Source organism: Delphinapterus leucas, chromosome 21 (genome assembly GCF_059928025.1).
Source record: "Delphinapterus leucas isolate spDelLeu-1000000601 "Yukka" chromosome 21, BTC_Dleu_Yukka2, whole genome shotgun sequence".
Taxonomy (NCBI): Eukaryota; Metazoa; Chordata; class Mammalia; order Artiodactyla; family Monodontidae; genus Delphinapterus; species Delphinapterus leucas.
The window spans coordinates 19,888,180-19,913,316 of record NC_143149.1 but is presented as its reverse complement, the minus strand read 5'-3'; positions in this window follow the sequence as shown (position 1 = coordinate 19,913,316).

Here is a 25,137-nt window from a genome sequence, read left to right as displayed (position 1 = left end):
CTTATGTGAAAATAGGGTCTTTGCAGATGACCAAGTCAAGATGAGGTCGTTAGAGCTGCCTCGAATCCAATATGACAGGTATCCTTTTAAAAGGGGAAAGTTGGACACAGAGATAGATACATACAGATGAAAGATCACATGAAGACACAAGGAGGATTCTGGAAGCTAGGACGATGGTGTGTAACAGATTCTACCTCACAGCCCTCAGAAAGAACCAACCCTGCTGACATCTTGATTCAGACTTCTCACCTCTAAAACTTTTGCGAGATGAAATCACTGTTGTTTAAGCCACTTTACATGTGGTTCTTTTCAGAGCAGCCCTGTTAGAAAACTACCATGCTCTTCACTTGCAACACTCTTTCTCCTCCATGTACCCACTGAGGAGAACTCTTCTCTGAAAGTACTCATCCTAAGACATTTTTGTTGAATATGTCTCTATTAAAATATGTACAGTAGTTTGCAATATCAATGTAGTTAACAATCAAAATATAATTTAAATTAGATTTAATAGCTTTCTTAATTTAGTGTTACAATGACAAAATGTTATGTCATGAATAAAGTCTATAGAAAAAAAATACAACAAATTATCTCCAGGACTGTCCCTCAGAATGGGGATTTCATTCAAGATGATGTTTCTTGAATATATTATTTATCAGGATAGGTTGCTCTTTCACTGACAGGCAAAACAGAATCCATAAAAATATTATGTGCCATGTAGAAAAAATGATTCCATGAATAGTCTGTTGAATGTTAGACAGACTCTCAAATATTAAATTAAGAAACTGATATTATTCTTAGTGTATCAGACTCTTATGAATTTGGGCAGTTAGGGAAATTCCCCAGGACTCAGTTCCTTCTGCAGAGACTCAGAAAATAACTTTGACGTGCATTTAATAATGAGGATCAGATTCTGAACTTGAGATGGAATACTACTGAATTCACCCCGAAATCCTCTCCCTTACCGTAGTAAACAGAGCAATTACTGTGTACAAAAGGGAACATAATAATGTGAACAACATAATGTAAATCACATATTATGTATATATAACATATGTGATAAAATAGTAACATAATATAATCCAGAACTCCTTTAGAACAAAAAGGAAATAAAAAGGAAAACGTGAAAAATAAATCTATCTATTCAAAATGTGTAACACTGAAGCAGAAAGGAAACAAGAATCTGCCAGTCATTGTCAACAGAGGTGCCACCGTGAATGTGCAGCAAGGCCACGGTTATATGATGAAGCCAAGATACACAGCAAGGATCAATCCCCAGCAAGGATCTATACTAACAACCTAACATTCTGTCAAGGAGAGCAGTTGAATGCACAAGCAATCATGATCCTTTCTACAAAGGCATCTCAAGGATGCCTTAGCATGCAAGTATGTGGGCTATGCTTATTTGATTTCAATTTCCACTGTGGAATAAAAAAAAAAACAACGAAGTGCAAAGAAACAGGCTTTATAGTCAGCATAGCTTAACATAAAGGGTCAGGAGTGTAATGAGCAGTACTGAATTAACTTGAAAGCACAGGTGAAAATGTCTGTGTTGAAATATAATCCTCTGCTTTATCAAGAGTGTCCCAGTATCTTTGGCAGTAATATGAAAGCAGCTATAATTTTGGTTAAATGTATCATCAGGAAATCACAACCTCCAGTGACCGCTTCTGCTTATACAAAATTAGATCAGTTCTTTTCACGTATGAGGAAGTATGCCAGTCAGTAGAACCGTACCACAGTGACCACTTAGATTTTAATTTAGCCTATTTTAAGATTCTCAGAAAGTTTAAACCTCTCATCTATGCCATTACAATGGATCTCTGTGCCGTTGCTACAGGGCAAAATTGTTTGGAGGAGAGTTCTGAAGTGCACACTAAGGACAGAATTACCTGGGCTCCAGATCTATTTTTCCTGATGTGTGTATTCTTTTCAAGGATGCTACAAAAGTGATATTTCCAATCCCTCTAGCAGCATCCACTGGAATCACCTTGGGGCAGGCAGAATATGGTAGCTTTATGAATACTCATAGCAGCACATGGCCCATTATGATTCAGTGTGCTGTGCAAAATACAGCTGCTTTGCTCCAAGCCCACCAGGAGAGCAGAGGGTACTTGTTTTAAGTGGTCCCCAAGGTCAAAAACTAGTTAGCGATTTCACAGTTAGAAAATTATCCATCTCACTACTCACGTTAAAAGCAGAGTCTCTTTTAAAGCATTCAGGGATCTATAAACAGACTTCTCTCTTTGATACTAAAAGTGAACTATTTGAAGACTGATAAAAGCAAAAATAGATTCCATAGGAAATTTAGCTCCCTGCATGTCTTCCTTTTTTCAGTCCTATATTTATTTTTGATGAATATTTATATGATGACAGGTTTCAGTGATTTTAAACTAGAAAATATACAATCTGTTAGGAGTCGATTGTTAACAGTGAAATCCAATTCTGTGCCAGGGTACAGTGCAACCTAGCGGACATATCATTAAACTAAGAAACAGATGGTTTCCCTTACAGTTTATATTTTTGCTTATATTTGAGAAAGTTACTTTTTCACTTTTAATATGAGATAAAAAAATAATTACCCATAGCTAAGTTTAAAAAGAAACAGGATCAACAGAATGAGAAGACAAGCCACAGACAGGGAGAAAATGTAAAAAGACATATATTTCATAAAGGGCTGTTAACTAAAATATACAAAGAACTCTTAAATCTCAACAATAAGTAAGTGAAGAACATAAATAAAAATGGGAAAAGAGGTGGGCACCTCACCACAGAAGATATGCAGATGGCAAGTAAGCATATGAAAAGATGCTCAACATCACATGTCACTAGGGAATTGCAAATTAAAACAACAACGAGACACTGCTACACACCTATTAAAATAACCAAAATCCAAAACACTGACAACATGAAATTCTGGGAGGGATGTGGAACAGCAGGAACTTTCATTCATTGCACTGAAGACAGTTTGGCCGCACCCTGACAAAACTAAACATATTCTTACAATACAAGCCAGCAATCATGGTCCTTGGTATTTACTCAAATGAATTGAAAACTAATGTCCACAGAAAAACCTGCAGACAGTTATCTACAGCAACTTTAATCATAATTGCCCAAACCTGGAAGCAACCAGATGCCCTTCAGTAGGTGAATGGACAAATAAACCACAGTACAACCAGACAATGGAATACATTCAGTGTTAGAAAGAAAGGAGCTATAAAGTCATGGAAAGACGTGGAGGAAACACTCAGTGAAAGAAGCCAATCAAAAAGGCCACATACTATGATTCCAACTCTACAATGTTCTGAAAAAGGCAAAACTATGGAGACAGTAAAAAAACATGATGGCTTCCAGGGGGTGAGGGGAGCGAGGATGGATAGGTGAGCCCAGAAGATTTTTAGGGTAGTGGAACTGCTCTGTATGACACTATGATGGTAGCTGTGTATCGCTATACATTTGTCAAAACCTGTAAAAGGTACAACACCAAGAGTAAACCCTAATGTAAACTCATGCGCTTTGGGTGATAATGATGAATCAGTGTAGGTTCAGCTGTTGTAATGAATGTACTGCTGTGGCGGAGGACGTCATCAGTGGCGGAGGCCATGGGCTTTTGGGGAGAGAGGGTATGTGAGAACACTCTGGATCTTTTGCTCACTTTTGCTGTGAACCTAAAACTGCCCTAAGAAAGTAGTGTCTTTAAAAAGAAAAGAAACAGGAAGCATGAAACATCCTGTGTAAAAAGACCAATAATTCAAAGGTTTAATCTAAATGAATGTTCCTATATGTTTAGAAATGGTTTTCCCTTTAAAAGGGGTTTGTAAAAATGAAACCATACAAGTACGAGAAGAAAAGGTGAGTGAATTCTTCTTTGAACTTGGGATAGAAAAGTTTTTCTAAGGACAACGCAAATTCAGAAACAGTAAGAGAGAAGACTGATATATTTGACTCCACATTTTAGAAAATGCATCCAAAACATGCCACAAGCTAAATCAAAAGACAGCTGAAAACCAGTGAGGAGATATGTGTAATATATACCATGGTTGTAGGGCTAAAACCCCTACTATATAAGGAATCCCTGAAATTTAAAGGACAGAGTAATAAAAACCAGATAGAAAAATGGACTAAGTACATGGACAAGTCATAAATACGTATTTTAAAGTGACCCTCAAAGAGGTAAAAAGTTTTAACTCAATCATAATTAGGGAAACCAAATTTAAACAGCACTAACATATAATTTCTTATCTCTCAGATGGGCAAAAATGAAAAGTGTGATGTTGGTGAATTTGGGTAAAGGCAGTCTTACATATTGCTGGTGAAAATGATCATCGGCTTAAAAGTCTGGGAGGGAAATTTGTCAATACCTATACACGTTTGTCAATAAGTATATATACACACTCACTGTTGCTTTCTGACCAGGCATCCCACTTCTAGGAATCTACCATGAAGGCATACCTTCGAAAACATAAAAATAATACATACAAAAATTATTTGTGTATTGTTTGTAATTGGAAAAATCTGGAAATAAGCTGGATGTCCATACTTAGGCGAGTAGTTGATCTGAAGGAAAATACAGATGAACCTGGAATATCTTGTGGTGTCAGAAATATAAAAATCACTCAGAAAAGCGACGAGGAAATGTCAGAAGGACACAAGAGCCACCGTGCTCCCAAGTGGAGAAGACTAAGGAGACAGAAAGAAATGCCACGTGGGATACTGATTTATATCCTGAAACAGAAAAAGACCTTAGTGGAAAACATGGTAAAATCCAAATAGTAGTATTGTAGTATGTGTAGTTACTATTTTTGTACAAATATTAATTTATTAATTTTGATAAATGTATCATGCTTATATAAGTTGTTGACATAAGGAGAAGTTGGGTGAAGGGTATACACGGACCCTTTTTACTAGTTTTCAACTCTCCAATAAGTCTAAAATTGCCTCAAATAATATATTAAAAAGAATATGAGATACTTCTTTAAATCCACATTTAAAAATCTGGAAATTGACCAAGAAAAGGTAATGCAAATTGCCTGAGGTCAAACAGGCGTGTAGGCACAATTCAAAACCTAGAAGCCTGAATTGTGCAATTATATTCTAAAACATTCACACAAAGTTAAGATTATTACAAACTCTCAACCAATATAAGAGAATTCAAAAATTAGAAATCCCTAACCTACATAGACATTTTGTATTAACAACAGAATGGCTTTCAGCGGGCATCAGTGCTCACTCCCAGCGCGTGGAAATCAGGAAGGGCAGCACGAATGGTTGCCCCAGATTACTTGGATCCTCGATGCCTAGTACGAAGGAGCCAGGGATGCTAATAGCTCTGCAGTTTGTAGGAAAGTTTTGTACAGTAACAGCTGACATTTCCAAAGACCAAGAGTATACCCACTCATTGAGAAACACTGACAGGAATACAGAAAGGCCTTCTAAGTCTGAAGAAGTAGATTTTGTCACTGCTCGGCCTTGTTTATTAGATTAGGAAAGTTAAAACTGTGTGAAAAGGTAAAGAGCTGAGTGCTGACATCTTGCTTAACCCTAGAGCTAAAGTTGGGAGCACCAGATTCTTATTCATTTCAGATAAACGTTTCAAAACAGCAATGTCAATTAATTTAAATGTTGTTTAATATGTTAGCAAAGTGATAAGCAACACTTTTATTTGGTGCATATCTGTTTGTTAAAATCAGATATCCAGCCTAAACTTCGATCAATCTCAATACATTTCCCAATAGAAAAAATGTTACTTTCTCTCCTCATTACTTAGCATAGGGAAAAATCAACACACTACCCTAATAACAGGTGTGAAAAGGGACTCAGAGTGGGTTAGTGGATCAGAATGTTATCTTTCTACAATAAGGTACTTTCAATAGATGTGCTGGCTGTGAGATTCACTGTCAGCACCCATTCACGGTAGCCCCTGTATTTCTTTTTTTTTTGCGGTACGCGGGCCTCTTACTGTTGTGGCCTCTCCCGTTGTGGAGCACAGGCTCCGGACGCGCAGGCTCAGCGGCCATGGCTCACGGGCCCAGCCGCTCCGCGGCATGTGGGATCTTCCCGGACCGGGGCACGATCCCGTGTCCCCTGCATCGGCAGGCGGACTCTCAACCACTGCGCCACCAGGGAAGCCCTGCCTGTATTTCTTATAGATGATTCTCTCATGGTGATAACTTGTCTTGACAGCAGTACTGTCAACAGCTAGTCCCATAGGATATATCTTCTTCAATTCTAATGGCTTCCATTCAGAGCCACTCTGAGTTTTAGCATTCTGTCCTTTCTAGAAGGAATATAGCTTTGTCCAGCTTTCACGCATGGCAGCATTTGTAATATCCTCAGTGAATCTCGCCAACTTACATGTGTCTAATCACTTTCATAGCTAGCTCTTGCCACTCACACTGTAGTCTGTAGAGCCTTTTAGAAATGCAGAATCTCAGGCCCTACCTAGACCTACTGGATCAGAAACTGCATTTTAACAAGATCCCCAGGTGATTCATTTGCCATTAAAGTTAAAGATGCCCTGACATACATGAGTCAATGTGGCAGTTTCAGTACCATATTTAAAAGCCAGCTCACACCAGGGTCACTGAGGAGTTTTTGAGTGACAGCTTGCTTCAGAACTCTTCCACACACTATACATAAAGGCTTTAGACTGGCAAGATATTCAATGTAAAGTTCTAATAAACATAGCTTAAATACATCCTTTAAAGATTTTTCTTTTTAAGGCTATTTTGTGAACAAACTTTTTTAAACGTTATGAAAAATTGTCAAAAGTCACTTCTAAAAAATTCCAGAGCAAGAAATACAGTCATTTAATTCCAGAGCCAACACTAGTCTTGGCCTCTGTATTCTTGGAAAACCACTTTTAGAAAACTACTTCTGATATATTTATTCACACAATTTTCTGTCCTAGTGCATTTCTGAGCATATAATGAGGTCTAAATATATGATGATTGGAGAAAATCAGTAATTAAATGACACCATTCTGATACAGAAGAGAGGTGAGCACAGAAAGGTGTGGATGAAAAGTGCCAGGGATAAAACCGTCCTCTTTGAAAGAGCTCAAGAGAAAGTCATTTGGGGAAGACTGCTAAGAAAAGACTGGTTTGCCATAGCCCTCACTGATATTAAAATAGCAGGTCCTCTGGTGTATTTAGATAGTTGCCTTAACAAGGAATAAGTGGTCTTAACAATTCTGCTTGCTTATTAGATCTTTAATGATCTAGGCCCCAGGTACAATGATTACTTCACCATTGCTAGTAGGAGAAACCCTAGACTGACTGATAGAGTGCCTTCAAAAAACCTGCTTTTATTTTTTTGAATGCTTTGGAAAAATATATTCTCAGGCAGACAGATGTATGTACATTTTAATTTTTTCTAACCCTGCTTTAAGCAAAGCCTACATCCTATTTTATTGGAATATTTATTACCTTTAATAACTCCATAAACTTTTTATAACTGTTTTCTTCAAAAATGTAATAGATGAAAGCATGGCAAATGAATGTTTTCCAGAATGATTCAATAATTTGAAATGTAGACTATCTGTGTCATGAAGAATGTCATTATACTCTACTCATTTAGTGTACTTGGTATGACAGAAGACTGAATGATTTGCAGTGCTGATAAATACAATAATTAGCATAAGTTTATGACTCGCACGTTTTAGCAATGGGACTATATTATTAAAGATGCTGATTACAACTCATAAGACATATGCTATTTTTCTGGCAGCAACCACATATATCAGTCCAATCTAATACGAAATATATGATACAATCTTCAATTATTTTGATGGCATATACAAGGAGGACCTAATCTCTGGACTGAGTATGTCAATGGAGGTTATTCTTCCCATACAAATTGCCTCAAATGAAGATCCCCTTTGCTAATAAATTATTCAGTATATCCTTTAATTATTACCAACTCACTTGAAAAGTAATTTATCACAAATGTCACATTAGCTACCTAAATTTGAAAGCCAATTTAATATTTACTAAATACTATGAATAAGCTACTAAATTAATACAAATAACCATATTAGTGCCCATTTAACAATGTTGAATTGTTAAACATTGTTCCACATACAATTTAAATACCAAATAAAGATCTGTCAAAAATTGCTATTATAATGATTCTAAATAAATGAATCATTTTACTTTATTGGTAAGTAGATTTACAAAGGGTTCAAATGAGTATCATATCCACATCTAATTAATCATTTTAAATAAATACATTGGTGTCTAAAATAATTAAAAATGCCCGTTAGCTTTTCCAGATGTAAACTATCTCCAAATGTAGTGATTCATTTACCTTCTTATGATACCATTAAAAATTACCAATATTCTTTTTTGATTTTTTTTAGGCTCGCAGCACGTGGGATCTTAGTTCCCTGACGAGGGATCAAACCTGTGGCCCCTGCATTGGAAGCATGGACTCTTAACCACTGGACCACCAGGGAAGCCCTAAAAATACCAATATTCTTGTTTGTTCTAATATATCAGGAATTTATTTGTATCAGGAATAGATTACTCAGAGAAAATTAAATGCGTATAATATTTTACAGAATCTTATCCTAAATCTGACTCTCATAAATCACAGTAGTTATGTAATAAAAACATTGTAAACACAATTTGTGTATACAGAAACATTGTTCCCAGGGGAAATCCAGGGTTAAGTTCCTTCAAGCTTCTGCTCACGGCATTTTTGTCAATCTCTCAATGCATAACTCTGATTTATGCTTGTTTCTCATTTTAACACATCAGGTCTAGTATGTATTTTGGATTCACTAACACTGAACTCGTGACCAGCAGCCCTATAGCTCGTTCCGGAAGGAAGGTTATCTAACACACGTGCATTTTCCCCACAAGGCACATCACTGCCTTCCTGTGGTTAGGGACACTGGACAGCACTCCAGCACCAGACCATTGCAAACAGCTTCTTCGCCAACAAAAAGCATAAAAATGCAAAAAAACCCTCAAACCTGGTACTAAGTAGATGACAAAAAGGACACTATTTACCATATGAGAGTTGCCACACTAAGGCTCAGTCCCCTTGTTCCTCCTCAGCTAGGAATGTGCACCTGAGGTGACTCAAATGTTCCTGAATTCACAAAGTATTGCGAATATTGATCTGGGAGTTACACATGATTTTTGCAAATAGACAAATTCGCAAATCCACCAGTAATACAGATCAACTGTTCATTATTTAAGACGTGCAATTTGGGTCCTACAGTGATTCAAGGTGAACTAAGGAAAGGGACCTTTTACTATCTATTACAGCAGTACGGAAACAAGATGGAAGGAGGGTCACCTGGATACTGGATAAACCTTAAATTCACATATTTCAAATAATAATTTTTACCAAAAATAAGATTTTAATATAAAATGATTAAAAATAAATTTTTTGAATGTAAACTTCTTGAGAAGAATTACTACCTTGTTAATCGTAAAGACTGCTGAATATCATCAACGTGAGAGTAAAAACCACACAATAAACATAAGATTTCTTGTTAACTGAAAACTGTTAGAAAAAAATTGATAAAATATAAATGTACAATATGAACATGAAAAATACTTTTTGAAATAAATGATGAATATGGCAGGAAAAGACAGAAATAATTTATAATGGTAACAATAAATTTTGACAAGAACAAAAACTTATCAATGGAAAAAATGTCATTGTAAAATATTCATATACAGATGTTAATCCAGATTTTTTAAAAAAATGCTAGTAAAAACCATTTTAAATGGCTGGACATCATAAAAAATAATCACAAAATTATATTATGGTAAATTACTTTGGAAAATACTTTTTTGATGAACAGTTATTGGTGTTAACATAGTTCAAATTGAAATATTTTTGGTTTTACAAACACAAATTAAAAATATACTTAAAAAGAGCAAAGTCAAAATATCAGATCAAAGTGTCAGTGTTAAAATAGTACTATGCTTTCTACATAATATTCATTAAAAATAATTGCACCCAAGGTCAGGAAACACCAATCAGTGTTCATTTCCCAAGTTGATGGCACTTTTGTGATTTTTTTACCTAACAGGTTGGGTCACAGAATGGCTAGCGTTTTTCACTCCACCTAAAAATAAGCTAATATATTCAATTTTATAAAAAGTGGTCATGATCCCTTCCAAAAGGCACCTTGTTTTTAACAAAGATAACACTGTAGTAAAACAAAAATAATAAATCACTTCTCTTAAAAATTGTCTTTTGAGCTCCAAAAGACTTCTATATACAATCACATCATTAAACTCAGAACTAATTATAATCCTAAAGTATGGTAGACAGTGGTAATAATTGTGATGTAAACACCAAGAAATTGTAGAAATTAAGTAGATTTGTGAAAACTCTTCTGGTGTGCTGCACCTTTTTCTGGAAACCCATCATTGCTTTGCTCTTTCCATTTTTACTTGATTTTTATCTACCTAAACCTGTTATCATATTTCTAATGTAAAAATAACATCAAGGTTAGGTTTCATTCACTGTAAATTTTAATTTTCAAATGTTTTTTTACTTGTTATTCTCTAAGGACCGCTTTTATTATTTTCCCCTGTTTTTGCAAGGCTTTTCCCATCAAACTACGTTACTCAAGTCATAAGAAATTTGCTGTCTCAGTTTTCAGTATTCATTGTTTTCAGCTTGTGAACATAAGTAGTTTTAAATGGTTCCAACTACAAGCAAACACATTGACCTTTAGTTGGTTTGTGCAGTTTTACTGTGGGTACAATTTCCATCAAACTTTTTGATATACTAGAAAAAAATATGAATCTCCACTAATGTCTTAATTTAATAAATCTGCTTGTTCATGATTTTAATTGGATTAAAAGCCAAATAGAGATACTTGTCCAATCATCACTCCTCTCAGAGACCTACAGTATCATTGTCTCCAGGCTGTAGACACTTCACAGACTTAATATGGTTAATGAGTTGATAAACTCAAGACCTGACATTCACATATTCACTTTATAATTATGCTGTCAAGTCTAAGCTACACATAGTATAACCCAAACTTGTTTCATGATACTTATTTCATCCACATGCTGGGCTATCATTAAATTATAAGAAACTCAACGGTGATGTATGAGATGTGGTAATACATGTTTCTCCATATTAAAAGGATTCTCCTGTCTTATGCTGATCTCACAAGGCACAGTATAATTCCTTTTGAACTAGGAGAAGGAATATTGCAATATGTAAATGCTCTTCCAGTACAAATAAAAATATTCTCTTCAGACAATTGTATGTATATGTGCATGTGTGTATTATGGTTTAAAAACCAATATTGTTTTTGTAAACAACTCTAAAATAAAATTTTCTGTTTCTTATTGTAAATACAAAAAAAAATAAAGAAGATGATAGCATCATTCCTAAATAATAATCCCTGAAGTAATTTTAGCCGAGGTCTCCACCCTAAACCACCAAAGTAGCCCCTCTTTTTATGGTGTTTCAAGAACTGCATGACCCAGTTTGTGTTTACTGATGGTGAAGTGGTAATCAGTGAGTCTTTATAAAAAATACATAGCATTTACATTTCATGGGTTTTACTAATTCTGAATAATATCTAAGAGAAATGTTCAGTTAAAATAAATAACTGAATGGGTCACTCAACATTCAAAGGCAATTTAGAATAAATTGAAACCTGTAATAAAATTCACACCTGCTCCCATATATATTAAAATATATTACAATGGTTTATGAAGTACTCTCTTTATCTCTTATTACAGAAATAAATTTCTATTACAATAAGATAATAGCTTAAAATTATAACTATTTTCAAATTACTTTTTTTTTTTTTTTTTTTTTTTTTTTAGCGGTATGCAGGCCTCTCACTGTTGTGGCCTCTCCCGTTGCAGAGCACAGGCTCCGGACGTGCAGGCTCAGCGGCCATGGCTCACGGGCCTAGCCGCTCCGCGGCATGTGGGATCTTCCCGGACCGCGGCACGAACCCGTGTCCCCTGCATCGGCAGGCGGACTCTCAACCACTGCGCCACCAGGGAAGCCCTCAAATTACATTTTTATGTATAAGATAATTAAGAATGAAAAAACTTTCTTCCACATCTGCTATTGCCCTCATGTTTAACCAAATCTCTTTAATTTTATTATTGCAATATACATATGAGATAACCTCATTAAATACATTGCTGATTTCCTATCCTTAACCCTGGAATAAATATTAGGCAAGGAAGTATATATAACATGAAAATAATAAATTCATTACATAAGTAAATATTTCTACCAAAAATAATATTAATTTCCACCAGTATTTTAAATTACATAGGTGTTAGTGAAAACATTTGATGAAAATTCATAAATAAATAGAATTAAATGTTCTTACTATTTTTCAACAGAAGTAAAAATAGCTTCTATGAAAAATAATATCTTTAAATAATTTCCCCATGTGTAGTAGTATTCATTGCCAAATTTTTTCCCCATATGGGGAAAAAAATGTACAGATGAAATTTAGAAATCCCTAATTGAAAGGAATAGAAACCTTTCCACTGATGAAGGGCATCTGCCGTTGGGAAGAGTGACTTGCAACAACATAATGTAACATTCTCTAAAAAGCTTATTTTGCACTCAAATTTGAAGTATTAAAGATTTATGCAATTTGTGTAAAAATACATGAATCAGACAATCAAATCCTTTTCAATTTGGATTCGTATAATACCTAATCTGCCTTCTGTGCATGCAAATATCCAAACTTCTCAGTTATTTTTCAAGTCTTGCATATTTAGTGTGGATGATTCAGATGCTTTTTTTTGTCTGTGTACCCCTAAATTTATAGGCATACCCTCATACATACATGAATACACATACAAGCTCATGTGTTCACATAGAAAGAAATGCTAGAAATTAGTTCTTAAACCCATTTAATTAATATCAGAAGTTCATTTTGCAGTAACAGTTATCATAATTCTCTTTCAATGTTTAGGCATATTTTTACTTTATAGAGAGCTCTAAGAATTAATTTCAAGAATGGGAAAGATAAATCATACAAGGTAGCCCTTCAGGCAAAATTAAAATATATCTGTCCATTAGAAAGAACAAAATACTTTTCTAAACTATATATTGCAGACATTCACCTCCAAAGAACTTTGAAACTATATTTAGAAGCTAAAATACTTAAATTTACTATTAGATTTTGATTCACACTGAAAAATCAATTACTTGCCCTTGACAAAATCTTTTATTATATCCAAATGATTTTAACCACCAAAAAGATATTGAAAAAAAATTAAGTCAGAGACAGCTTTAATCTGCAAGTGCATCATTCCAAAATATGTGAGATAAATTTGAAAAGGTCAAATCTGCTATAATGGTATAATGAAAGCCATTCTTTGGATTTCTTTACAGTTGACATTGCCAAAAATCTAGGCTGAATACCAAAAGATTTAAGTATTCTGGTTTATATTCTTTCTTCAGCAGTCTGACATCATAATGTGGATTTGTTCAATGAGTTATTATATTACTGTTTTATAAAATAAAATATTTCAAATCATACAATAATATTGTGGTAGAGCTCTGTATTTTACATTACAAACTGAACAGATTTATATTTAATTTTGTAGTGTTAAAGAACAAAAGAATCATATTTTAATATACTATTAACAAAAATATACAGTTTTATCTTATTTTTTATTTCATGTGCACACCAATTTTCTAAGCATTATCCCTTATATAAATGGCATTGTTTCCAATTCACAGTAAAAGAACTGTGGGATTGGTGCCAGAATACAATTATTACAAATGCAATAAAACCAAAAAATAAAGTAAAAGATAAGATAGTAAAGTCATTAACTTATGAGTTTTTAAATAGAAATTCCCTTCTGTTGTCATTTAAACAACTGACATTTCCATGAATGATTCATTTTAATAATGTGATTGTTATTAAAACAGAAGAAAATACATCTGATTAAATTTTCACTGATGGTCCAAAGTGAAGCTAATATTTTAACTTATTTCACACCTCCAGTTGTTGGTTTCTATTTACAATAAAGCTTTGTGCTACAATTTGTTGGAAGTACAATAAAGCCAAAATCCCTATTTCAACTTTCCAGGACCTTATAATCAGTCTTAAATCCAGAGGATAAAATAATCAGAAACAATTCCAATTTAAGGAAGTATATGGCAAGATCAATATGGGTGACACAACAAATATCTTAGTTTAAATGGTTCAATATTGGACAAACATGTATATATGTATGTCTAATTTATTAAAATGATACGTAAGTTTAAAATAGCTTATTCTTTTAAATGAACTAATAATTAAAGCAAAACCCATGTGATATCAAATCTCTTTGTCTAACTCTATAGCTAATCAAAATTTAATAAGAATAATATGCTTCCATTTATCAAGTATTTTCTATATTCCAAACCTTGAACAAGTACCATTATAAATGCTAATGCACTGATTCCTACAACAACTTGGTGAAGTAGTTATTATTATCCCCACTTTGAGATGACATGATGGGGCTGTCACAAGTTAAGATACTTGCCAGTCTTGTACAGTTAAAAACCAAACAAGAACTAAAACCCAGTCCTGTTTAAAATTCTACCTTCATGTGTTTTGCCTGTGTCTCACTGTCTTGGAGAAACAGTTCCCAAACTCTTCCATGAACTTACAAAAGGAGGCAGAAACTCATCTATTCTTTAACAAACTATTACAATTCCCTACTTGTCCTTTCCTAAATACCCCACCTAAGACCCACAGAACACAATACTTTTTTGTCTTTGGGAAATCTCTGAAGAACTGCTGCTGGTAGTAAGTGCTTCTTCCCCTAATTTATAATTTGGGTATATTCAATTTATTCTACTTTGCATAATATTTCTTTCCTTTTAAGTTCATGCTTTGTTTCTTTTTACTTCTGTAATTTATAGTTAATAAATTATAAACTTATTAATTTTTAATTCTATAAAATGTCTGTCCATAAAATTACTTGTGTGAATTCCCACTGGCACGCTACTTTTTCATTCCATTAGCAAGAAAAAGCCCAAACCTACTGGCAAAAACCTTTAAAATAAACTCTGAGATACTGAAGTACTTTGGTTTTAAGCATTTGACTTTATGAGCTCATTAATGAAAGTTAATATTATTCATTGAAATTTACTACCTGTATTTTTATGCTTCTTAGCACTGTGAGTTGTTTTATATACTAGTGATTTTTATATCCTATTAGTATTCTAAATTGAGTTTGGGTAGTAAAAATGACACAATTATTTTTATTAGATACCTCCTCATAGTAGTTTTACACTATTGTATTCTCTTTACATAGTTTATCATCTACTAAACCTGTCTAAAACAATATGTACAACAGGCTAATAAATGGTTATGTTTACCTAAATCTACTCTGGTTTAATAACCATGAAAATATTAGGTCTGTATTTCTAAACATCATAAGCAATTTTTTGAAGTGTTCTGATTTTCATCAAAACACACAACACTCCATATCATCTTATTTTCAAAAATGTAAAAGAGAAGGAAACATATGATGAAACGTCATACCTCTTCTTCAGCTATTGGAGCATGTCCAGCTAATGAGGTTTCTGTCATCATAAACTTAGTATTGTCGTTTACTCTGCAATCTTTAGCTCTTTATATATGTTTAACAATTATTTTTTGCTTTTTGTTTTGTTTTTCCAGGAGTTTTTTTAGAATTCAAGGAACTCACTAAATATTGTCCATAAAAGGAGGTAGGGGATGAGTTGAAGAAATTTATTTTAATAATTGAATGTCTTAAGAAAATAATGGAGACGGAACCTTGAAAATGAAGGGCAGACAACACCAAATGCTACTGAGGATGTGGAGCAATGGAAACTAACCCATTGCCGGTGGGAATGCAAAACGGTACAGCTGCTTTGGAAGACAATTTAGCAGTTGTCTTATAAAACTACATGTACTCTTATCATAGGATCTAACAATTGTGCTCCTTGGTATTTACCCACAGAGTTGAAAAAGTATGTTCACAAAATAACCTGTAGACGACAGAGGTTTCTAGCAGCTTTATTCATAATTGCCAACACTTGGAAACAACCAAGATGCCCTTCAGTAGGTGAGTGAATAAACAGTGGTATATCCAGACAATGTAATTTTATTCAGCGTTAAAAAGAAATGAGCTATTAAGCCATGAAAAAATATGGAGGAATTTGTTTAGTGGGAAAAAAGCCAATGTGAAAATATTATATGATTCCATCTATACATCTGGAAAAGGCAAAGCTTTCTCCTAGGACACAGTCCTTTGGGTTCCCAAGACCATCTGGGTGGTTCCCTACTCTTGACAGGCCATAAAAAACAATTTTTCTCCCTCTAAATCCCCAAGTCTCCTGAATGCACACTTTAGTTTTTCAGCTGTTTCCTCCAGAGGGTCAAATACCCCAACTTGAAAAGACATTTGAATGCTAGATTCATCTGGCTTCTTCTGGTCCTTTCTAAGATCACAGCCTGATTATCCCCTGCTATCTTATTAGTCTTTGATGATAATAAGAAGATATTTATCTCTATCTATGAGTATGTTTCTGTTTTGTTTTGTTGCCAGAGGGGAGACGGGTGGGAGGAGCAACAAAACAGGTGAAAGGAGTTAAGAGGTCCAAACTTCCAGGTATAAAATAAATAAGTCATGAGGATATCATGTACACACAGGGAATATTGTCCATAATACAGTAACAACTTTGTATGATGACAAATAGTAACTTGCCATATAGTGGTGATCATTTTATAATGTATAAAAATGTCGAGTCACACCTGAAACTAATATAATACCATATAATGTTGTATGTTAATAATAACTCAGTCAAAATAAATTTTTAAAATGTAAAGTGAATATAAAAATGTACATTTTTATTCTGCTATTAGAATCTAAAGACTGATGGATCGATATTTGCCTTACATTGTATTTTGAATAAAAGTTTGAAATATTATTCTGTATCCTATCATCATGTTTAAAACAAATTGTTTTTGGTTTGTTGCTCATGCCAATGGCAGCATTAAAGTTCTCCCTCAGTTTGAATAAATATTAGACAGATTTTCTTTTGACTCTAGAAAAATGCTATTTCTTAGAGCATTTTCTCTAGAAAACTTTCAATCGTAAATGCTTTCTCTGCCCCTTTGAGCTGTAAATCTTCTCCAAGCCTTTTGCCACTTTTACAACACAGGAATGTCTTTCTCAAGGACATGAGAACCATCCTTTGAAAAGTAAGCATCAAGAAAGATAGTAACCCCATCTCCCAGTCTCTGTGGGAAGGTAGGTGCCTAGCCTCCATTAACATCAATTAGCAAATGCCTCTGCCTCTAGCCTAATCACAGGCCCAGCCTCCCTGTTAACATCCTCCATTACATTCCCACAGATCCTCTAAATGCCCTTTAATCTTCTCCTGCCCTTTGATTCAAGAGACTTGAGTTCGATCTCTCTCCTCGCTTGCAGTACTCTTGAATAAAGTCTTCAAACTGGCTAACTTTGTCCAGTGCAATTTTTTGAGACTTAACTAAAGATTAATTTAAATTAATTTCTGGGAATTTACACATTTTTATTCATGGAGGCGGTGGAATCTTCTAGATGAAAAAATTTCACCAGTCATATATATATTATATATTTTTTAAATGCAAAGATAAAATACCACAAACTAATGGAGCTGAATAGAAATTCAGAATTCAATTCGAATACAAATAGAATTCAGTTTTACAGAACACGTCCATTCTTTCACGCTCTTAGTTTTATTAAATATGAAAAAGTAATAAAAATACTTGCAGAATTCTCATTTTACTTAACAATTCATTATCAGAAAATTAGATTAACAAGGCCATTTTGTAAGAGGCTATGACTGCATTCAAAAATTAAAACGAGGGCTTCCCTAGTGGCACAGTCCGCCTGCCGATGCAGGGGTCACGGGTTCGTGCCGCGGTCTGGGAAGATCCCACATGCCGCGGAGCGGCTGGGCCCGTGAGCCATGGCCACTGAGCCTGCGCGTTCGGAGCCTGTGCTCCGCAGCGGGAGAGGCCACAACAGTGAGAGGCCCGCGTACCGCAAAAAAAAAAAAAAAAAAAAACATTAAAATGAGAACAATGATCTGAAAAACTTCATTTTAAATTATTACTCAGTTTGCTCACTGTGCCTGTGGGTAGACAAATCTGCTTCAGCAGCCACAAAATTATGAAATGGATACAGAATAGTCTCCTCAAAAAATTAAGCAAGATCTCTCTTCTTAAAAGGACTACAAATATAATCTAACTGGCTTGACACTTCTACTAATCTAAATAAACTGTTTGCTCCAACGACCCTGTTTGTCCATCTGAATTAATTTTGGCCAGTGTGTGTGTGTGCATGTGTGTGTGCGTGTGTGTGTGTGTAAATGGCAGTTTACACTGTGAATGGAAGTGTAATGGAAAGTAAGAAGAAGAGGAGTGGGTTAACTTAGTTGCACTTTTATTATACACAAAACATATGTACTAAGAAACAATGGTGTGGTAAAAACTAGTGAAAATACTTGTAATTGGCATTTTATGAGACTTCAGTGTGTAAGGAATACATCTGACTGGATCTCACAGACACACTCAGACCGATTACTGACCTTTGTCTAACATCTTGCTTATGCGAGTTTAACTACATTTTACATAAATGAAACGGTTTGTTAAGTCAACATCTTCAGTGGACTATATTGTTATTTATTGTAGTATGAAAATATAGAATATCTGTGACCTTCCATATTCTGCCTGGGAAATAAAAATATTGCTTGCGCATGATGCTAAGTGCTTCCAAGCATAGGTTTCACTTGGCTCAGAAATGGAACTCAATGACAGAACTCAATACACTGCAAAGTGAAGCCTGCTGATTCTCATCCTCTTAGTCTCAGTCTATCCCCTGTTCTTCACTCCTTCCTTCCTCTCTCCCTCTTCCTCTCCATCCCCCCTTCTCTCACATCCCTCTCTGATGAATATAAAAACTCAGTAGTTTCAATGTGAAGTTAAAATTCATGGAATCAATGTGTTGATTTGATCAGCCAACAACCATTTACTGAGTGACTATTTATAGACCACAACAACTATTTATTGAGTGACTATTTATAGGCTGTGTTTTAGATGACAGCTCAGGAAATCAACGGATTTTTTACATCCATGTACATAACAGAAATACACATATTCCATTGTTTTAAAAAAGCTCTGTTAAGGTCTTTTGTAGTCAGAATCACAAAAGGAAAAATATCCCTCTTTTTAACAAGTCGTTTTTGAGACATAATAATGGAAGTAGAAGATGATGGAGGCATGTTCTACTAGCTCAGATCTTAACTACTGTTCTTAATTAATTGACAACCTCATTATTCCTAGTTTAATATACTCACATTCATCAGATATTAAAAAACTTTAAAAATATTTCTGATTCACTCTACTCATCAATTTTTTTTTTTTTTTTTGCAGTACGCAGGCCTCTCACTGTTGTGGCCTCTGCCGTTGTGGAGCACAAGCTCCAGATGCGCAGGCTCATCAGCCGTGGCTCACGGGCCCAGCCGCTCCGCGGCATGTGGGATCTTCCCGGACCGGGGCACGAACCCGTGTCCCCTGCATCGGCAGGCAGACTGTCAACCACTGCACCACCAGGGAAGCCCTACTCATCAATTTTTAAAATCTAACTCATGTCTTTGGTTATATTTCTTCATTTTTCTTGATCTTGAAGACTTCTTTCCTATCCAGCATTAAAATTGTTTAATGTCTATTTTGTTGACTTGGTTTAACTACTTTTGACCACTTTAGGTACACTTCCTACAGTGATTATGTAGGAAAGTTTACAAGGTCATGATCCTCTCTCTTCCAAACCCCTAATGGCCGCTCCCTGATGGACACACATCACAATACAAGCACACACACAGAGACACACAGACCCATGCATGCATACACACTCCACCAGGTTGAATGATAAAATACTTTTAAGGGAAAAGACATCATACATCAACAATCTCTTAGTGCAATATATGCTCCTGTAAATTCCTAACAGTATTCAGTTGAGGTGAGTATACAGAGGTTTCTAAGGTTATTTGTTACTAGTGGAGGACACTATTGTAGTAATACCCTATATAGTGCTCTTGGGTCTTTAAAGAATTTGTGTACTTTCCAATGAAAAAGGAGTTATAAGATCTTGAAAATGCAAGTTTATTATATACTTAATAGATAAAGCAAAGCTGATACCAATATATTTTAAATTTATATCCATTTTTGTCCATTTTCCTTTGCTTGAAATATACATGTTTTTAGGTTACTGGAAATGAGAAACATCTTACAGAAAAGAAGTCAAGAAATAAATTACTCACCTTTACCCTGTGCTTTGGTCTAGTAACCTGCTTCTGCACATACAGATTATAAATTAGTGTCTTGGGGAACCTCTTTGGTATTTCATTTTAATAGCTCATGTTGGAGAATATATTTGGATCGTGTATCACTGACATTTAAATCTTGACCCACACAGAAATGAATTTTCAAAAATATGTCAGAAGCCTAGATACTATAAATCCTTTTTCACTGTAGAACAATAAAACTCTTGCCATTCGTTGCTTAGGAATTGTTCAATAAATCTAAGACGGTTTGCGCATAAATAGTCATGGGTCAGTATGACTCATCATTAATGTTTGTAAAAATTAGTACAAACGTTTTTGGTTGACAATAAAAATCTAGACATGATCTTACTTTGATAGAGATAGCTAGAGGTAGATAAATTTTTCTTAAAGCAAATTAATAATAAGAGAAGTGTAAAAATGTTACACTCTTTACAGTAACATTTTACATTTACTGTAACATTTTACAGTTACCTATGTAAAAATCTCTAACTAAATCATAAATTCCTTGTTGCCTGCCAATACACACATATTTTTTTTCTGTTTGGTGTGTGTGTTTCCTGCTCATCCATAGTTCCTTGTGAATATATAAATCATAGCTGATGCTCAAAATTTAATATTTAGAATTTAAGAACTTTAAGAAACTTTAGGAATTGTCTAGCCTGGTATTTCTCAAATTTCATTAAAGACTCCTCTAGGTGCTTTTTAAACATAGATCTTCCCAGCTCCCTTCCCTGGAGATTATGTTTCTGTGACTGTGGAATGAGGCCTGGGAATTTATACTGTTAGGAAGCATCCCTAGTAATTCCTATCATCAGGGGTATATAAGGAAAAGCTTATCAAGTTCAAATTCCTTTTTGTACATAGTGCCCTGCCCAAGGGTACACAGTAAGTCTCATAGTAAAGAGTAGAACCCACATCTCCTGATTTGGCATTCAGTGACTTTTTCACTTCCCCACACTGATACACATATTTGCTTGTGCAACCAAAATGCAAGTAGTAATATTAACCTTAGAAGAACATGAGCACTATCATCAATTTCAACATGAAAAATTATTCTGTTTTAGCACACAGCCGTGTTAGAGAAAACTTGTTTTCAAAGGCTAAAATGAAAAAAGAAACCGCTTAAGTCCATAATGTTTGGCTATAAACCATTGTACTATATTTTAAACTAATTCATTCCTAAATATGGCCCTCCCTAAAATAATTTATAATATACATTATAAAACAATTCTATAAATCTGAATGTTTGTCTACAGCTTTTTTTCAGTCTAGGCCATACCCAGGAATAGAATCTCGTCCTTTAGGTACATACTTGATGCACGCTTTTTAAAGATCGGTCCAATTAAGATTGTGTCAGTGATTTAATAGGAAACAAATAAAACCAGTCCCCTTTAATAATGCCTCAGAAAGGTCCCTCGGATACAGGTAGTCTGGCCAGAACACTTAGAGAATGGACTGGAGGACACGGTGAGGGAGGGGGAAGCTGGGGTGAAGTGAGAGTAGCATCCACATATATACACTGCCGAATGTAAAATAGCTAGTGGGAAGCAACAGCATAGCACAGGGAGATCAGCTCGGTGCTTTGTGACCACCTAGAGAGAGGTGGGATAGGGAGGGTGGGAGGGAGCCTCAAGAGGGAGGGGATATGGGGGCATGTGTATGCATATGGCTGATTCACTTTGTTGTACAACAAAAACTAACAGCATTGTGAAGCAATTATACTCCGATAAAGATCTATTTAAAAAATATGAACTAACCTCAATATATTACAAGTAATTTATATCTTCCTCTGAAAAAAGTCAATGGTCTAAACGACTTTTGTACCCTCCCAAAATATTTTTAGGGGGATGTGAACTAGATAAAATTCATTATTCTCTTAGTGGGCTCTCAAGAGACAGAATTGTTTGTGGCAACGCTGTTGACGAGGAACTAACTGGGACACATTTTCAATATTTTGGGAGTTTACAACTAAGGTGTTTTGGACTTTGATGGGCAATGATAACAGTATTTTAGGAGATTTTAGGAGTGGCCGCTGATGGTAGAAGCCCATGAATTTCTCTGAGAGGGTTTTTCAAGCCAGAAAAACCAGATGGATAAGAGTGATATTTTACTTAATAACATGATAGGCCAAACTGAAAATATTATAATGGCACCACTTCAAGTGTTGAGTACTAATTCACTACCATTAGAAATACACTATTTTAGGGACTTCCTTGGTGACGCAGCGGTTAAGAATCTGCCTGCCAATGCAGGGGAAACGGGTTCGAGCCCTGGTCCGGGAAGATCCCACATGTCACGGAGCAACTAAGCCCACGAGCCACAACTACCGAAGCCTGCGCACCTAAAGCCCGTGCTCCACAACAAAAGAAGCCACCGCAATGAGAAGCCCGCGCACCGCAACGAAGAGTAGCCCCCGCTTGCCGCAACTAGAGAAAGCCCACACGCAGCAACGAAGACTCAACGCAACCAAATAAATAAACAAATAAATAAGTAAATACATTTATAAAAAAGAGAAATACACTATTTTAGGCAATCACTTGATGCTAATGGTATCAGAGATATCAACAAATAAAGAGGCAAACTGGCACTGTGGAAAAGACTTTAGATATAAAAAGACAAAATTTGAAGTCTGTTTCTGCTGCCTACTCCTAATTTCTTTATCTTTCAGTTCCTCACCTGTAGGATAGGAATAATATCTAACCTTGTAAAGCTCAAATGAGAAGAATATGTATACTTTCAAGAATATGGTAATGATTTGGTAAACAGGAGCTGAGATGAAGTCAATATTCTGATTTAATTTTATCATCAGTGTATGGTTTTTTCCAAGGCTGGTAAGCAACTATATATATATATATATATATATATATATAAAATATTTATTTATATGTATAAATTTTAGGTAGATTTATCTATGTGAGTATATATATACACACACATATATATATAATATATATACATATGTATGGGGAGAGAGAGAGTGAGACAGTATGTGTTGATCTACCATTTATTAAAACTAGTATCTTTGCTATATATGTGCTCATAGACAAATTACTAAAATATGACTTCCATTTGATTTCTTTTCTCTATATTATATTATACCCTAGGGAAACGACTAGTGGAATATTTCAAATAAACAGCATATAATTCAGTTATTGAAATTTCCTTGTTTTCTGAAAAAAATTAGAGCACAAGAAATATGGTTTTATATGTCACACAACCATGAACATGACAAATACGAAATGTCTAAGGTAAATAATCCTCCCTCCAAGTATTGGTCCCAACTCTCTGGCGGTCCATATTCCAACAGCCTGAGCTGTGTTGAGTCACTTCATTAAAACCGCTTCATGTGTCCTCATCCCTCTTCCACTAAACCTGAATTTCTAGGCCACTGGGAGTGGTAGATGTGCTCAGGGCAAACTGATGGTTTCAGCACTCACTGGCTTCGTTAAGTTTGTGCTCCTTCTGTGTTCCTGCCTCAGAGGTTTTCAAACACCTTCTTGTATTGCAACATTTGTAGAAAAGCTATTTTAAAATATTTAGCATTATTAGGAAGTTTCAATAGCAAAAAGGATATCAACTGCATTATATTTCCAGCAGAAGACACAACACGATGGCTCCTTGCTTTGTATCTTGGTTTTTAATTAGCAATTTGTCATGAACAAATATTCAATAAACCTATAAATATTTCCATAGGTAAAAGCACCTTATTTCTGTATAAATATTCATTTCAAGGGTTCATCAAAAGAGATGGACCTAGCCTTGTTAATGCACATTTAGTGTATCTCTAATTAATTGTATTATAAACCATTACACAATATACATTGTTATATAAATGTCTTTGCATCTGTTTGTGAGTTTATATGTAAGACACAAAATTTCTGGTATGTGTTTTGTTTAAAAATATTCACGGGTATTGTCCACTGAATTTCAAGGTAGACACTTTAATTTACACTTCCAATAATGGTACATGAATTAGCTTAATTTACACTTCCAATAATGGTACATGAGTTAGCCAGTTTTCCAGCAGCTTAGGCTCTATCACTTATTAAAAATTGTTGTTGTTTTGTAATCAAATAAGTGCTTTGCTAAGATTTGCTTTAAAGTTGGATGATTTAGAGTATATTTTAATATGTTATTACATTATTTGTTAGTTTTCAATCTATTTCAATTCTCATGTTAAGAAACATCTTATTTTATATTTTAAAATAATACTGTTAAAAATCATCTGTGGTATTAGAGGATGTTAGATGCTAAGAATCCATAAAGAACAAAAGAACACCTTTTGGCTTCCTCTACCTTTCTTCATGCACTTTCATATCTTGAAAATTCAGTCTTTGTTGTCTCTATATCTGCAGTCACAGCTCCTTTGTGCTCTTCTCCTCATTTTTCAAGTCCTGTCTTAGAATACATTTGTTTTATTGTTGAGTCTCCATAAGTATAATCAGCTATTTCATTAGCTATGTTTACAAACATTTTAAAATAAACTACAGCATACCGTTGATCATACACATATATATATCATTGTGCTTATATGCACTATATATTATATATATGTGTATATACAAGGCTGTTTTACACCCTTCAATATTAGCTTCTTGAATAGTGGTCATGTCTTACCTCATATTACCAACATATATCATAGTGTTTAAAATACTGCATTCGCTCAAGAGCTACTGGTTGTGAAAACACTGAGTTAGCTCTCCTTTAAGAAACTTTAGAATAAAGGCATGATGATAAATTCATTATGACAAAGAATCTGTCACAACAAATATTTGAATAACAATCATTCCACAGTGACAGGTTATACACAACGTG